The following is a 12,210-nucleotide window of genomic DNA, read 5'->3' on the forward strand; positions in this document are numbered from 1 at the left end:
AATAGTTCCTTCCTATACGCTGTTGAGTACTCTGGCATCTACAGTACTAGATGACTACTACTGCCATCACTAGGAAGATATCTTTTCTAACAACTCTTTCTGAAATTCCTTGCAGGCTGAGAGTGTGTGTGCTCTAGGGCCTCATCTGCACTAGAAGCAGTTTGCTGGTATACAAGGTGTCGGCTATGCGTATAAAAAATACAGTCTATTTCTGCCCCAAAACAACTGCAGAGACGAGCTTTACAAAACCTATTTGTACTCATAAACTTTTGTGTTTGTGCAGCAAATAATTCTCCAGGAAATTGTGTTGAGGTTTGACTGCAGCTGATAATTTAAAGTTAATCTAAATAATATTTGCTGATGAGAAAACATGAAAATATGCAAAGGAGTACTAACAGTCCATTACAGAAAGTTTTTAGAGCAGCAGCCCCAAATTATTGTTGTTTGCTGGTAATGCCACGCATGCTTTGGTAGTGCAAGACTAAATATAATATTGGTGAGCATTGGTGGGCATTGGTGGGCATTATTCACTGCCACAGCTTGTCACTACCACAATATATGACACAAAAATCAAAACAACTCTGCACTATCATCCAAAAATCTCAGTACTTTCTTCACATACCAGCTACATCTCAGCTACATAGAATGCGCAAACCTCCTGGAGAAGAGCTGGGAGTGGTGGACAGCTGTGCTTGTCTTTTTTAAAATTCCAAGTTCGGGTTTTGGAGTTCATCTGAAGGAAAGACAGTAAGCAATCAAAGAAAAAGATGGGTAATTCTATAGCTGATTGTACTGGAATGTCTTGGAAAAAGAAACTTGTGGAATCACTGAAATGTCGTTTTAGTGCCAGTGCGAAAATTACATCCAGATTACTTTGCTTGAACATTTATGACACTAGAGAGCCAGGCAAAATTAATTGCAGTTTGTGCTATAACCTAAGAAATTAGTGAATGCACCTGCCTTGCATAAACAGCAGCACTCCGCCTGCTACGAAATTACGTCTTAAACAAACATATGCACAATTTACCGAGACTGTTTGTGTGTCAGGGAGATCTGCTCCACATGGCACAGGGAACTGAACTGCACAAGGTGGCTGCTGGTACTATCGCGTTTGAACTTTACAGTGGATGGCAGACAATCTAATGGGTAATTAAGCAAAGGGCTGTTCTACTACTCAGTTTTAATAAGGACCATATTCCAAAGGTTGAGAGTATGGAAAAATATTTAGATACGACTTGCTGAGAGAATTACAAGGAATCTCAGTGCACACATAAGGACGATGCTGAGTGGAAGAATAGCTGACCATTTCGTCTGAGTAAACTATTACATAACAGCTAAGCTATAATAAAACCCCGATTCCAAATCAAATAAGTCTCCCAGACTGCTTAAAATGAGTCACCAACAGCTTTATAAACATACAAAATACTTGACAAGGAAGTCTCTGATAATTTTTTAGTAATTATGTCTGTGAATTGTTCTCTGTTGACATCACTATTAGAAATGGTTTCCCATAAGTTTGCACTGCCTGTTAACATCTGCTCATTAATCACTGAGGCTTTGAATATTTCTTTCATTACAAATTTATTAGAGAGTATACACGATCCCGGATCTGTTTGTTCAGAGACATGTTTAATTAGCACAGAAACAATAGCTGAAGACAATACAGTTTTATTTTGTATGGATTTTTATGGCTTCAAAAGCCTCTTAACAACACATGATTTCACAAGACAGTCACAGATGATGAAATATCTGTGCATTTCAGAAATTTGTAAGGAACAGAAAACCATTTTTCATGGGCTTCAAGGACACTTTCAAGCCTTGTCTGTGGTCTGAACAAAACAATAAAAGTTTTGCACTGAAGTACGATTTGGAAGCAAATGCAGAGCCAAAGCTAGGAGGTCATGCAGTGTTTTCTTAAAACAGTCCTAGGGGGCTGATACAGTGAACAGATAAAGTTGGCCTAAACATGAACATGAAAAAGGACAGCTATAATCAGGGCCTGAGGAAAGAAGCTCATCCCTGGGAATATGACTTTTGAGGAGAGAGGAGAGTCTAACAGTTACAATACAGCGTTATGGAGGCAGGAAGGTCCTAAGTTCAATGGCAGCTAAAGTATCACCACAGGCAGTTCATTTGACCTCTGTGGTACCTCAGTCAGCTAAGCTGTAAGACTGGCTTCCATGGAAATCCAGATGTTGCCTCTGAATTAAACTGTCCTGAGTAAATAAGTTACCAGAAGAACTGCATATCTGAAAAATGCTTTAGCCAGAGGTTACTAAAGGATATTACTAATGACAGACAAATGAGGAACATCAGAGCGCCATATTTGTAGATACTTCAGCTAGGGATGCTACTTTTTTTAATGCTTGGAGGAAAATAAATAACGAGCTTCATTATACTTTTTAGGAAAAAAAAAAGCCACAGTGCAAAGACAGATGCTCCTGTTAAATGAAAGTTAATATGCTTTCAGAAACAGCAAACCTGTAGTGGCCACTCTCAGTTGTTTTAATACGCTATAAAAGTGCAAATGAAATCCCACACAGTCTATCTTGCACGACACAGAGCTAGGGCCACTCATGGGTAATGGTTATGGAAAGAAAACATTTCAGACGCCCAGTAAACTCTCATTCTGCACTACCTACGAAGGGGCAGATACTAGCCCACTCTCACAAAGGCAGAGAAAAGAAATCGGTGGAAGGAGCCCATGAGGAGCCAGATGGGAAACGATGGTGACTGTCCCAAGGCCCTGAACCCAGCCCAGCTTCATGCTGGGAGGGTTTATGTGCATCCTTCTAACAGGCAGGTCAGGTTGTGTGCAGATAACCCCACACAGTTTTGCATTTCATAGTCCACCTAGCATTTCAAGCCTAGAAACTATGGGATGGCAGCAGCTATCTTTTGTCTAGTCCTGCAGGAAAACACGAAGAAGTTTTCAAGCAAGTGGGAAATTGGAGCTGTGTTTTCCTTCCTTGTCTGTAAGCTGCTGGGTGGAACCAAACCCAGATCACGGCACACTGGCTGCGCTGCTCTCCTCATTAGCATAATTAAGTAACAAGTTGAAATAGATTCCTAAATAAATAAAAGAAACACAAGCTACAGGACTGCAACCAAGGCTGCCCTAAGGAAACTTTCCTAATGGTAAGCTCTTTGTCCTCATGTGGATGCACTGGTTTCTGGGTCTGGTAAGGGTATGGGGAATGGGGCTGCCAACCATTCGCTTCATCTGAAGAACAGTTTTGGAGGAAAGAGTGACAGCAGAGGGGAATAGATGATAGTAGCTGGATGCAAGGTACAAGGGACAGGATGTAATAAGCTATTTTTGTTTCACCAGGACCAAACTCCTTAGTACAATACTTCACAAGAATAACTCCTGTGACAGTCACATTTATGCACTATCCACAGCTGAGGACTATATGTAAAGTTGTAGCATGACGATATGTAGGACCTGCATCATGGACTAAACAACAGAAGGAAGAAATGCAGTCAATGGTGATCATAAGCCCAAAGACAATGGGCCAGTCTCTGGGTCTTATGATGATGTTTTTCTAGTGCTTGCTTAATCTTTATTATTTTTTTCCTGTAACTCCTTCCTTCAATAAGCAGAGTAGCAAGCGCTCCACCTGGGATAGGTTGTTATACTGGAGTGGGATGGACTTTGGTGTTTACACCTTTCTTCAAAACAAGCAGCTTTGGTTTGAAAATAGTGTCTAGAAATGAGCAGGGATTTTGCCATTTTTTTTATTATGTGCAAAATGCTAGGAATGTTTAAAAGTAACAGTAACCAAAGTAACAGGGAATAGGAAATAGGAGAGACATTTATCCCTTTAGAAACAGCTTTATTCCCCTTGCATTTCTACAGGAGCGTAGACGTTTTCTGTCTGCTTTGGCACCAAAACCAACTTTTTCAAACATCAGGAATTTTTCTGCCTTTTACAAGGGCTGCATATATTGGATGTGAGAGCAAGAAAATAGACTTCAGTTTTAGAACATTTTATTGCAGCTACCAGAAGGACAGTGTAACGAATGTGACATTCTCTTGAATGAGACAGGCTACTAAAGAAAATATATAATTTCACAGGACTCCAAAGTCTTTTTGCTTTTGCTTTGTAACTAGTTTCTGCTTTGTCAGATCCTCTCATCTAATGACATCAAAGCAGCTGAAAAATGTGGGCTAGGCTAAGATGAATGTATGTGTCACTTGTACTCCCCTGGTTGGGAGGTAAGTATGGTTCAGCATTAGAAAACAGGCATTTTTATTGCGAGAGTGATCCAGCAAAATCAGTCACAAGGGACCTGATCCAAAGTCCATTAACATCCATGAAAGATGGAAGTTTTTCCACTGATTTAATAGGCTTTTAATCAGACCTACTGCCTCTTCTACAATATCCATCTTTCAAAGAGAAGATTAGTACAAAGCAAAAGATGTACATGCTGCCATGAAGGTCATATTCACTGACTGGCTGTAGCATATGCTGTAGACAGAATTTCATGTACCTTGAATTGACATCAGGAGCAATTTAGAGTTAGAGAAGAGTATTGAATAACGGGCCTTTAAATACAGTAATTATAAAGTCTTTGAAACAAATACTAGTGCTGTGATTTGGGAAGCCTGAGGAATTTAATCAGCCATTCTTGATCTAATTGCCAGTGTGATTTTCACTCTATCAGATGTCAGTTGTAATCGGTTTTGAAAAGTTTGACATACGATAGGCTTCTGCGTTCTCCTCACTTAAATGCTTTATTTATTTTATCAGACAACTTTCTAAGCACAATAGGTAACCTGGTCTGAAAGGCCTGTGCCCTTTTTGCTAGGACACAGTCAATTAGGTGCTGAAATGACCAGAAGAAAGGCTCTGGAAAGCTATCACAGCTAATAAGAGCTGAGATTTTGATAGTTACAAAGGGACAGAAATCACTTTGTGTTAGCATCCAGTATTTTAATTTTAATTTTAATCTTTGTCTGAAATCTCACACTACAAGGACAGCTTCAGGAAAATGAAAGGAAATCCTTCCCAGAGTGGGATTCATTGCTACAGGAAGCACTAGAGTCAAATACTGTGTCTCGATTGCCACAGGACTGCAGTGGCACTACTACTAACAACAGTAATTTCAATTTACGGTCTCAGTCCTGCATAAATAGAGTCCTTGCAGGATCTGGGCTTAGATCTGCAGGTTTGCCCAGGCAGGAGTCTGTGTTTAGAATTATCTGTTCAGACAAGGGAAAGAGAGAAGGAAGGCTGAGCTGGCACAAGTGTTGTGGGAGGCTCCAGCAAAAGTTAATGCACCCTCTGCATCAAAATACCAAGGGGTTTTGCTACCTCACTCAGGTAAAAACTCTCTTTTTTCACCTGTGGAAATTGCAAGCATAATTCCAATTCAGGGGTAATGCATCTCAGGGTCTTCTCTCTCTCCTAAATTCAGCATGATGCAGGGACTTTGGAAAGGGGAGTAAACTGGTCCCATTGCTTGGGACTGGTCATGCGTCTGCACCTCTTCCTATACAGCAGAAAATGGGCAAGCGCTTTCTGTCAACGGAGGAGTGCAGAGTGGAGAATGTAAAGAGGCTGTAAAGAAATGTGATGCAACATGACCTGGGCCTGATTCAGAGCTCAGCAGAGCCAATGGAAAGACTCATAATGAGCCTTGGATCCCACTCTGGAGGGATTGTAACCGTGCTCTGCGGGGAGCCCAGGACCCACCTTTGCCGGCTGCACAGCGTGCCCTTGTCTTCAGGCCAGGCGCAGCTGAACTGTGCAGAAACGTTGTTTGTTATTGTTATTGTTATTGTTATTATTGAAAGAAGTATTTTCACAGCAGTGAAGGTCAGCTACGAATGATGACTCACTTGCACCACAGATCTACACAAATAGCATGTGCTAAGATTACCATCTGGTATAACAATCTACATCACAAGACTCCACATTTCCTGTTACCCAGGGTAAGTAAATTTCAAGCATGAGGGAAAATTTTAGCAAGTTTCCCCAAGTACCTTCGCAGAAAGAATAATGTGGCTTACACAGAGGGGGGAAGAGAAACGGAAATTATGAGGTAAACGCTATTCCCCTCCCTCCTGCCCCCTCATCTCCCAAGAAGAAAAACATATTAAGTTTGCAGTTCTCATTTCTATCGTATTTAAAAAGTCAAATCTATGTAATGAATACCTGCCTGGAGGGAGTCCAGCGGGATGCTGACAGCCAGGCTTTCTGGACACTGTGTGAAGTGGAGGGTGTACTTTTCACTCGCTCCCTCTCTCTCTCTCTCTCTCCCTCCCTTTCTCCGTCTCTTTATTTTAGTTATTACTTATTTAACATCAGGACAGTGCCATGTGTGCTGCCACCATGAAGGGCATCGGATGCCGGCAGCACTGACGGTGTTCCTCTCCACAGCCCGTGGGGCTGAGCCCTGTGGCAGGAGCGCAGCTGGGCCACGCCACCCCCAAAATGGAGGAAGGCCCTGCCGCAGCCTGGCAGCAGGGGACGTGCAGGCAGACAGCCCATCTCTCTGGGGACGCTAGATGGGCAGCTTCCCAAGCAGGGCACAGATGAAAACACACGGATGGTGCAAGCATGTATTTCCATGGATGCCAGCGGCCTGGCTGTGGCAGCAGCGGAGGGTCAGAATGGCAGCTGCTAGTGTTGTACCCACCCAAGCAAGCAAGAGGGGAAGAGGCTTTCTGTGACAGTGCTTGGCTTACGCCCAGCCTGATAGTGCCTGATAAAGTTTCCCAGTGCCACTGAGCATTGCTTTTCCATCTCCCTCCATCCTATCTGCCCTTCCCATCCTGCCCACGTGAGAGAAGACCACTTCCCTGCTGGAAGCCCAGCACGGGGCTGAAGCCACCTCCCAGGGTGAAGCTTCAATCCTGCAGCCTTTGCGGGTTGCCGAACACCACAGGTCCAACCAGCCATCTGGTCCCTCTCCTCCCTGGTCCCAGTCACCTCCCACAAGCCAGCTACTGGCCAGCCAGCCAAGGGACAGGGGCCAGGTCCTCCTCCAAAGAGGCTCCCAAAACACACGCTCTGGGATTTGGCAGGAGCTGAAAGAAAGACCTGAGCCTGGGGAGGAGAAATAGATAAGTCTTTTCCAGACAAAACAGAGGTGAATAAAATAAATAAATAGATAAATAAAGCCGGGCAAGCTACTGGATGCCAGAGGCGCTGCGCATGAGTGAGGTGACTGGGAATCCCCTTTGGGATGCTGGCAAATGTTTCTTTGACCTCAGGGAGTTAATGATGTCTTTCACCGTGACTCAGTGCTGTTCAACATCAGCTGCAGAGAAACAGACCTCTGCAAGGACAAGAGAGATTTCTTCTCTTGCTCACATTTGAGACAAAACCTATCACTTGGGAGAAGGCTTCTTTCTTTCTGTTCATTTGTTTGCGTGGTAAGGGCTGCAGCCTGTGCTGTGGTGGAAACAGAAGGAGACAGAAGGGAAAGAAATACAGAAATAAAATACAGAAGCAGACGTGCCCTTCTTTCCCAGCCCTGGGCACCCCTCCTGCCTGCCCTGCCTGCCCTGGCACACCCTTTACAAATTTCCCATCCAAAACTCTCCTTTCCATGACTCACGCATGTTTTAAGCCATCTCAGGGTCAGTGCCGATGCCCAGCTACAAGTAGATTTTCATCCAGGATAAACTGGTGCAGCTCTGTCAAACAAGCCTGAGATCAATATCATCTGAGGAGAAAAACCTTCAAAGTAAAGAACTTTCTCTTGGTTTCCACCACAGCTTTAGCTGTCTGTCTTGCAAGTGAAAAGGAAAAGATTAGATTAGTGAAAGGGAAAAGATCAGATCTTCATCTATGCTCTGTGTAGGTCTAGGACTACTGTCATTGCTTGCAAAGTAACTGCTGATTTCTGAATTAAAAAAAACAATAAGTAATGCAAAGATCACAAGTTGAAACTGCACAGTCTCCTTGCTCACCATTTTAATCCACGGCATCAACATAACTCTAACAAAACTGGGATCTACCTATAATGTAAACCGGCAGACTTTTCTGACTTTTTGTGAAAACTGCTGCCAAGTGGTGCCAAAAGAAGAGACCTCCCATTCTGCACTAGCTGTTCGGCCCGAATAGCCTGCAAATGCAGGGGATGCAGCTCAAAGCAAGAAAGAAATCAGCCAGCGAACTTGAGAAAAGACTCAATTGCTATACATTGGATTAAGAATAGCCACGTTTTTTTCCACCCCGTGATCTAAGGAACCTTTAGAGAAACTTCAAAGAATGAAATGCAAGAACATGTAATTTGCATGAGCCAGCAATATACACAATTCACAGTAGTGTTCCCTGTGACATGCAACACTTATTGAATATATAAGCTAGTAACACCTGGAGTCAGGCCAACAACAGTTTTGTTTCTCATTCTAATTTATCAAGACCTGGTTCAGACTTGCACTGGTGTAAATCAGACCTCCCTTGAAAGCACTGTAGTGAACTAATGCAGCAAACGGAGATCTGATGTGAAGGCTCGGTGTGCATCAGGACCATTTGAGATGTGATACAGTCATGTGTAACTTTATGTCTTAATGAACTAAAGCAAAAGCTCCCTGCCACCCAATTAGTTTGATATAATTTCCTTAAATGATGATGCACTGGACACAACAGATAGGAAAAATTTCAAAGCAGGGCAACTGTAGGGATGTTACACTTGCCTCGAGGCTGAAAATCGGGGACAGGGGGGATGCATTTTTAATGGTGTTTTATTAGTTTGTAAAAACATTGCCTAAACCCATCTCTGAAACCTCAAAAGTATCAAAAGTAGATTTCATTAGCAACCCTGCAAGAATAAAACTATGACTTCAGCACTTCTGAGTTATTCTTAACATAGGAGCCATTTTCTGGAGAATCCAAACCTTTGATCAACTTTATGAGAAATACCTGTGACAGAAAGAGAACATTTAATGAGCCAGAGATGTCAATTACGTACTTTCAAGCAATTTTATACCCTATATAATGCATATAAACCAATAGAGTTTAAAGGCTATTTTATCATTCTATAAATGTCCTAAACTATCTTTTTTAATATTTCAACTTTTTTTCATTCATTTCAAAGCATGAAAGATAAACCCTCTTCGCATGTTCATGGTCTTTCATGGCATAAGGCAAAACAAACTGGAAACAAACCAGCAGAACTACACAGAGACTGTAAATTTCTAACAAATGAAACACTTCTGTATTTTTTATTTCAATCGAAATTTGTTCAGATGGATAAGCAACTGATGTTGGGTTTGTGCTTTTTATGATTTGCTGTTTTTTTTATATTCTTCTTTTTTGACCATTGTGCTTCAAGACCTGACCCTGCATCACCAATATTAAGGAGAAACTTACCACTGACTTTGGAAAAAACACCTTCATTGGTCAACATCTTTGAAAGATGATTTTAGACATCTTGATTGTTGGTGTTTATTTGTACATGCCTTACAGTGTCTTGGTTTTTAGAAAATGCTGAATTCCAGTCTCTTGAACTACACAACTATTATGTGACTCAAAGACAGACATCCCAAATATCTATTTATTTTGGTAAATCTTGCTTTTAAGTCCTGAAGTTTTGCAAAGCTGTCCATCAGCATGCTAAGAACCCCTGACCGCCAGCATTATAAAAAGCGATAAAGTAATTCTATTTTAGCCATTCAAAGCTCATGTGGACCAAATTCTACTTTTTATCATTATCAGTACACTTTGACTGAGAAACAACAGGATGTTTCCCTTATGCAACTAGGCAAATGTCCTGGAGAGAGAAAATGCTAAAAATTCCAAATTAACTTATGTACTCAACCAGCAGACAGGCTAAACCCAGCTGCTTTAAAAGTGCTTTCATTCCTTCATAGTCTCTGGGCCTATCTGTAATACGTTATGCTTCCATTTTGTGAGGTTTCTTGCAAAACATATTAGCCTCAGTAAGAAATCTTCAATTCCCACGGAGAATTACATTTCAAAATGATGCTCTGTGCTAGTAAGTAATATTTTTCCTGGGCTTCCACATATGGCAATATTTATCTTCAAAGTTTTCCTCTTTGGCTCATAGGCTGGTTTGTAAACCAGATGGTCTTGTGTGGCCTAATTGTAAGATGATTTGTTGTGTGATTCAGTAGCATTGTTTATTTGTACAGTGGTTTGATGGAATTTGTAAACTGCATAATACTGTTTTACTGTGTTTTCTTTTATGAAAGAGCCACATCTTGCTCTGGCATTTGTGGCGGTGATTATAATTAAATGTAGTTCTCAAGATACTTTGATCTCTGTCTGCTTGCTGCATTAAACTAGTAACATAACAACACAGTCTTTCTCATTTAAGCAAGGAACCAGTGCTAGATTTGAAGGCTGAGTGAATGCACCAAATTTTATCTTAAAAAACCAGAAATACAATAATCAAACAAATAAGATGTTAATTGAATGGTGGAAATTTGATTGCTTTTCAGCAGTGTCAACTTTATGATTTACTTGGACCTAAAGTTTTTGTCCCCCTTTTAACAAGCCTCTTTCATATGGTTTCTGCGGAGATGTTTTCTTTTCTTTCTTGAGACAAGAATAGTTTTGCCCTACTTGATCACTGCATATGGTTACTTGTATTCCTATAAGTATTCCTTAGCTGTGAATATATTTAGGCTGCCAAGTCTATAAAAAGATCTAAGAGCTTTCTGGACTTCCCATTCTGTTTCAATCATGAAAGGTGCCTTCAGCAAGCTGTTTGGTTTCTGGTGGGCAGACTTGTGGAATGGTGACTGTGACTGTGAACCCAAAAAATACTTTGGAGAACAGGGCTCCAAGCTTAGGAGATCTGGAGGCTTCTTTCACTTTGAGGACACCAGCTTCAAGTCAACCCATTTAACTCAAAGTCAGATGCATGTGTGCTAGCTATCGATCGTCTATATGGCAAACTGATGGACACAGATCAATGCCATACTCTTTTTGCAAGACATGTCCACATCAGATAGAAGAAAATCAATACCATGAGTTCATGGCATTGATACAGCCAAACCTCAGAAGTCAAGCTGCAGGAGGAAGAGATACAAGAATCAGATTTGTCCTTTAGCCTCTGGAAGCAGTTCCCTTAAAGTAAATCAAAAATTTTTGGTATGAATCAGAAATTATTTTAGTACAAAGATGCTGAGTATGCAACCTCTAGCAAGTAATTTACAACAGATTTGGAATAAAGCAGAAGAATCACAATCTTCTAAACAAATCCTATAATTATTCCGTCAGGAAACATGGGTGCAATCATGAATCACACAGAAGGAGTCTGATTGACCTTTAATTTTTATTTGGACATTTGCTACTTTTCATCCCTTTATACAGACACATTTTATGGCAGATTACTCTTGAAAAGATTTCAAAGGAATAGATCAACATTCAGAGACAGACGCATACCAGTAAGTAACCCAAGTTCATGATGAAGCTGAAACTAGACTGTGATGAACTACTCCCACACAATGCCTGGCCAGCCTAGAGATGCGTCATCGTTTTTTTCGTGCTTGACAGAGGTAGTCACTGCTCTTGCACTTCCCTAAGCAGGCCTTTGTTTGGTATAAAACCTTCTCATTCTGCCTATTCAACTCTGGAGATGCAGCTTACAGTTCTTGTTCTTTGGGGTCATTTTTTGTTGGATGCGTTGGATGAGATAAAAATGACAGCAACACCTTGTAAAATATACCAATGTAAGTGATCAATTTCCTTTTTCAGAAAATTGTCATATTCTTCATTTTTCTAAATTTCAAATATAAACACAGATCTTTAATATAGATGCTTTAATGTAGGCTACTGTGGTAATCGATGTTCAAACACTTTACAAACACACATGCCTTGTGTGAAGCCACCAGTAAAACGGCAAACTGAGCCTGACCATTCTTAGCCAAATGACTTTAAAGCCTGGTTTGTTCCTTCTTGAAATAGTTGTGCTGGAGTAAAACTAAAGTAAGAGATCTGGGAATAAGACCAGTCAGTTCAACTGAGTTGCCTCCAAAAGTCATTTCCTGCATCCAGCAACACAAGTTACAAAAACAACCTGCTATGGCTGGAGTAATCCAGAAGTGAAACAGTCTGAAATTTCCTTTTTTCCTCCCGGGAGCCATACAGTAAGACTGCTAAGAATACAACTACTGAAGCTGTCCAGAAAGTGCAAAGATACTTAGCAAATAGAGGGAGAGACTTATGAATACAGAAAAAAACCTATAAAAACATTGCAGTCCAATGCAAATCTTAAAGAGGTCTT

The sequence above is a fragment of the Larus michahellis genome, chromosome 3 (genome assembly GCF_964199755.1).
Source record: "Larus michahellis chromosome 3, bLarMic1.1, whole genome shotgun sequence".
NCBI lineage: Eukaryota > Metazoa > Chordata > Aves > Charadriiformes > Laridae > Larus > Larus michahellis.